This window comes from Erinaceus europaeus, chromosome 17 (genome assembly GCF_950295315.1).
Source record: "Erinaceus europaeus chromosome 17, mEriEur2.1, whole genome shotgun sequence".
In the NCBI taxonomy this organism is placed as follows: domain Eukaryota; kingdom Metazoa; phylum Chordata; class Mammalia; order Eulipotyphla; family Erinaceidae; genus Erinaceus; species Erinaceus europaeus.
Window position 1 is genome coordinate 40,373,287 of NC_080178.1, and position 6,000 is coordinate 40,379,286.

A 6,000-nucleotide genomic window follows, 5' to 3' on the forward strand; every position below is an offset into this window, starting at 1 on the left:
TTGTTTGTTTTTCCCTCCAGGATTATCACTGGGGCTTGTGCTTGCACTACGAATCCACTGCACCTGGAGGCTATTTTTTCCCCTTTTTGTTGCCCTTATTGTTGCTGTTGTTATTGCTATCATTGTTGTTCAACAGGACAGAGAGAAATCGATAGAGGAGGAGGAGACGGAGAAGGGGAGAGAAACATAGAAACCTGTATACCTGCTTCACCGCTTGTGAGGCAACCCCACTGCAGGTGGGGAGCCGGGGGCTTGAACTGGGATCCTTGTGTCGGTCCTTACACTTTGCGCCACGTGTGCTTAACCCGATACACCACGACCCAGCACCCAGAAAGCTTCTTAATATGCCTTTCATTGCCTTGCAGAATGTGGACAAAACCAAACTGGGAAATTTTCTTCTCATCAACAATTGCTGTTTGCCTGATTCTGTTTGTCCTGTAAATATTTCTATCACCATCTTGTGAATTTTCTATGGCTACAGAACATTTTATGCTGTAGCATAAAAATACAAATGATGAGGGGCTGGGTGGTGGTACACCTTGTTGAGTGCACATGTTACAGTGTGCAAGGACCTGGATTTGAGCCCTGTTTACAGCTTTGAGTGGTGAAGCACTGCTGCAGATGTCTCTCTGTCTTTCTCTAACACTCCATTCCTCTCAATTTCTGGCTGTCTCTATCCAACAAATAAATAAAAATAATAAAATTAAAATAAAAGAAAATTGTCTCACAGGACCTGGTCTATATTTAGGTTCTGGGACTTTGTTAGGAAGTGACCCTCCTGGAATGGAATTAGAGAATACTATGAAAGGAAAGGTCTTGGGAGTTGGGCGGTGGTGCAGCGGGTTAAGCGCATGTGGAGCAAAGCAAAAGGGTCCCGGTTCGAGTCCCTGACTCCCCACCTCAGGGGAGTCACTTCACAAGCAGGTCTGAGGTGTCTATCTTTCTCTCCCCCTCTCTGTCTTCCCTCTTCTCTCCATTTCTCTGTGTCCTATCCAACAGCAGCGACATCAATAACCACAACAATGTTAAACAAGGGCAACAAGGGAAAATTAAATAAATAGAAAGAAAGAAAGAAAGAAAGAAAGAAAGAAAGGTCTCACCCGAGTAATAAGGGTAAAAGGTTGACATTCCATGCCTGACGTCTCTGGAGACAGTCTAAAGTGAAGCATGCTGAGGTGGTACTTGTTGCGTTGATTAGGAGCAGTGGTGGATGCAATATTGTTTGGTATGAATTGAGAGAAGTATGCAGGAAAGTGAGCCCCACTCTAGAGATTCTAGGACTGGGGGAAATATAGGCTCTATAGAGGAAGCAGGAGGTTGTTCTGTCTTAGGGTTTAAGAAGACAACAGATAGTTATTGCTATAGTCACATTTGGCAATTAGGTTAACTGTGAAATATCCCTTTGTTAGATTTGTTGTATCATACACAATATCACCATAATTTATGTCCTTTGACATTATTTGTATATAGCTGTACCACTGATTGCTTCTGTTCTCCCTTGTCTAAGCCTTTAAGAGAGTCAACATATCAAAGACTCAGCCTATGTATTAAAAAGACTCAGTCTGTGCTTTAGAAAGGTTGAGACATTCAGTCAAATTATCCTCTCTCATATTAATTAGTGATTTATGTGACTACAGATTAATAGGAGTGTACATAAACACCATTCCCAACACCAAAAGACTGTGTATCACCCTATCCCCCCCCCCTCGCCCACTGCCCTGTGAATCCGAACATCCACCCTCACCCTCAACCCAGGGTTTTTACTTTGGTGCCCTACTCCAAATTTAGTCAAATCCTGCTTTTAGTTTTCCTTTCTGTTATTCTTTCTCATCTTCTGTTTATGAGTGGGATCATCCCATACTCATCTTTATCTTTCTGACTTGAGTTGGATCATCCCATACTCATCTTTATTTTTCTGACTTAGTTCACTTAACATAATTCCTCCTAGCTCCATCTAAGATAGGTCACAGAAGGTGGATTCATTGTTCTTAACAGTTGTGTAGTATTCCATTGTGTATATATACCACAGCTTTCTCAGCCACTCATTTGTTGTTGGGCACCTAGGTTGCTTCCAGATTTTAGCTATTATGAATTGTGCTGCTATGAACATAGCTGTATACATTTCTTTTTGGTTGGGTGTCATGGAGTCCTTTGGGTGTATCCCTAGTAGAGGACTTACTGGGTCATACGGAAGGTCCATGTCTAGCCTTGTGAGAGTTCTCCAGACTGTTCTCCACAGAGGCTGTGTTGGTATGCTTCTAGTTCGGCTTCTGGGATCCCTTCTGTTACATTGCTTGACGTTGTGGTCTATTTAAATGGTCATTCTGTTACATTGGTTTGGTCTCACTCCCCCTGCCTCCGGGAGATTTTGGTTTAGTCCTTGCTAGTTGGCGCTTCTTCCTTCTCCCTGCCCCCTATCTTACATACTTCCTTGGATCCTGACTTTTCTGCCGGAGGAGAGAGAGGCAACACAGAATTGGGTTGTGATTAGATTAGATCAGTTTTTTGAACCAATCGCTTGTGAATAAAGAAATACTGCCTCTCTGCTCAGCCATGTGTCCCTGGTCATATGTCTCCTGCCATGAAGCTAGCCCGGCATACTGGCGCCCTGAACACTGACTGACAGGCTGATGTCGTTAATGTTCGGGGCTCCAGTAGGCCAGGCTAGCTTCGCGGCGGTAGACAGACACTCGGGGGACACACCGCTGGGCAGAGAAGCTGTATTTCTTTATTCACAAACGATTCATAAACTAACCCAAACCAATCACCACACAGATCTGTCCTGCATCCTTTTCCTCTGGTGGCTGTGACAGGAACTCTGGAAGTCTGTAGGGGCAGGGAGCGGGGGCCAGGGGGTGTGCGAAACTAGCAGGGACTAAACCACCACCTCCCAGAGTTGGGGGGGGGAGACCAAACCAATGTGAAGCATAGCAACAATTCCCCCTTTTCTTTTTAACTAAATGACCATAGTATCAGGAGTGTGGGGTGAACAGAAACCTATATCGTACAGGCATTTTCAAAAAGGAAACTGGCACAAACATGGAGGAACATGTAAGCGAGCAACAAGAACCAGTGTACTGCCAAGGGAAGGCCTGAGGGGGCCTTTTTTGCCTCTGTGGGCAAAGCTTTATCAGCTAAAGAACATTTGCTGCCTCTGTGGGCTTTTGCCGCGATGGGCATTTTTTTTTTCCTGTGGGCATTACCTAGCATGGGGGCATATGGCCTAGAGTCCCAAGGCAGCTGGCTGCAGTCAGTCTTTGTGAAACCCAGCAGCATAAAGGGAAGCTGCTAGTTTTGTGCAAAGTGTCCAAGAGGTGTACCAGTGAGTCCGAAAGAAGTGCCAGTCCAAAGCAGATGTCCACCGAAGAATTGCCAGGGGATGAATTGTTGTACGTCTGTCTCAATGGGGAATGTCAGCCATCGGAATTCCACTTTTTTGTAGAGAACTTGACCACTGCAATTAACTTACTATGAAACAAAACTTGTAGCACGTTAGAAGTTTACCACAAATGATAACTCTATTACAATTGGAAGTCTTTTTTAGTATGATTTAAAGGTTGTTTAAAGTTTAAACAATAAAATGTGGAAAGGTAAACAGAAGAACTATGGGGAAAAAAAAGCCTCATGTATGAGAATCATTAGCATAATCATAGCGCAATCTAACGTTTCTAATTGAGAAGGAATTCGAGAATTTTACATATCAACAAGTCTATTTAACCTTTTGTTACACCCATTTAAGATGGAGACACACCCTAGGTGTGCGCAGGTTTTTTTTTTCGACTAACTTAGTTAAAATATATTGATTTTTAACTAATTTTAACTCAGACTTTAAATGTAAGTTAATTTTACCTTTATGAGAACTATGTTGAAAACCTTTCTCATTTAACTCTGTCTGGTAAGAATATAGCCTTAAAGTTACATTTTTAACCTTAAATTTAATGTTTACCAAACTTTAAACATACATGTAAACATGGTCTATAATACACAAGGAGAGAAACCTTTGTTATGAAGACATGTCATTTTAAACACGAATTTAGATCTGTGCTGTCTTAGCCGTTCGGGGAGTGCATTGTCTTGCGGTGGCCTCTTGCGCAACTTCAGCTCAAGGAATTGTAGGTTGTGATCTCTGGACGAATCTCTGCGTATTCTAGCTTATCTGCCTTCAGACCCGAGCTGGGTATCTCAGCCAGGGGGCCCAGTTTTGGCAGGGAACCCACAGTCTCCAGGTGGTCCAGGATCTGCCCAGACTTCATTGCAAGAGGGCAGGCGGGCCAGCAGTGCAGAAGGCGCGGGCCGAGGTGCCCCAGGGTGGCAGCCATAATGGGCTGCAGCCTTGCCCGCCATGCCTGCTGCCCTGCTCTCGGCGGCCGAGCAGCGTGGGGGGAGCCCACGCCCAATGCCCTGCGCCACGCGGCAGAAAGCTGGCTCATGCGGGCTGGCATTGGGCGGAAACCACAGAGTGGTCCAGAGATAAATGCTCCAGAAACAGCGAAACAGCCTCGTGAAGAAAGGGCAGAGGCCTTTGGAAACCTCTTCACAAGCAGAAAAGAAGGCCATTGTAGATAGGTAGGCAAAGTCTTCACTTATCTGGGGGGATGCGCAGGTCAGGTCCACGTGGGTGCCATTTGTCATTAAGGTTCGGGGCTCCAGTAGGCCGGGCTAGCTTCGCGGCAGTAGACAGAGACTCGGGGGACACACCGCTGGGCAGAGAAGCTGTATTTCTTTATTCATGAACAATGATTCATAAACTAACCCAAACCAATCAGCACACAGATCTGTCCTGCATCCTTCTCCTCCAGTGGCTGCGGCAGGAACTCTGAAAGTCTGTAGGGGCAGGTGGTGGGGGTCAGGGGGTGCGCGAAACTAGCAGGGGCTAAACCACCACCTCCCAGAGGTGGGGGGGGAGAGGCCAAACCAATGTGAAGCATACAACAGGCTGGACCAGTTTATATTCCCACCAGCAGTACAAAAGGGTTCCTCTGTCCCCACAGCCTCTCCAGCATTTGTTGCTGCTGTCCTTTTTGATGTATGCCATTCTCACAGGGGTGAAGTGGTATCTCAATGTTGTCTTTATTTGCATTTCTCTGAAAATCAGCGACCTGGAGCAATTTTTCATATGTTTGTTAGCCTTTTGGATCTCTTCTGTAGTGAATGTTCTGTTTATATCTTCTACCCATTTGGATGGGGTCATTTGTTTTTTTGTTGTTAAGTTTGCTGGCTCTTTGTATATTTTGTTTATTAGTCTCTTGTCTGATGTATGGTCCCATGAAATAGAGCATATGTTCACATGTATCCATAAATTAGGGCAAAATATATACCCGAAAGCAAAAGTACACAATAGTCTGTAGTGAGTCAGTATAAAGTTCATAATGAAATAGTGTCTACTTAGAATTAGAAACCCTCCTCACCAACTTCCTGTTACAGTTTTCTCACTCACTCCAAAGCTAACCTCATAAAAGCAAGGACTACAAAAGCCGAATAAGGGCAAGAGACTGGCATACTTTAACAATGACTCTTTAGTCACTATCAGGCCACCCCATAAGCTGGGGCCCTATTCAGGGAGTCCTGAGATTCCCAAACAGACATGATGGGCCTAGACCTCAAATAAATCCCTTTCTCCATTGTTACTAGTCATTTCTATTAGGAATAACACAATAGACCCCTTTATGGGACCCCATAGGACCTTGCCCTCAACTTGGACCACAGAATGTGAGCCCAGATCTACAGGGATGCAGAGGTCACATAGGCTCCTAAGCTGAATATGGGCCCAAGACCAAATCAAATCGATGGGGTTTACAGTTAACAATATTTATACCAATTTCCCATACTAAGGAGCTACTCTTTTCCCTGATCCAGCTTTCTAATCCTTTTTCCAGCCATGACATCATCTCCCCAGACAATAACTTGGATCCATCTGCATATCTGATTTCAGGCTAAGGGGAAAAAAGAAAAAGAAAAATACAAAACTAGTATAGCCACAGGCCCTTTGAAATATAACTA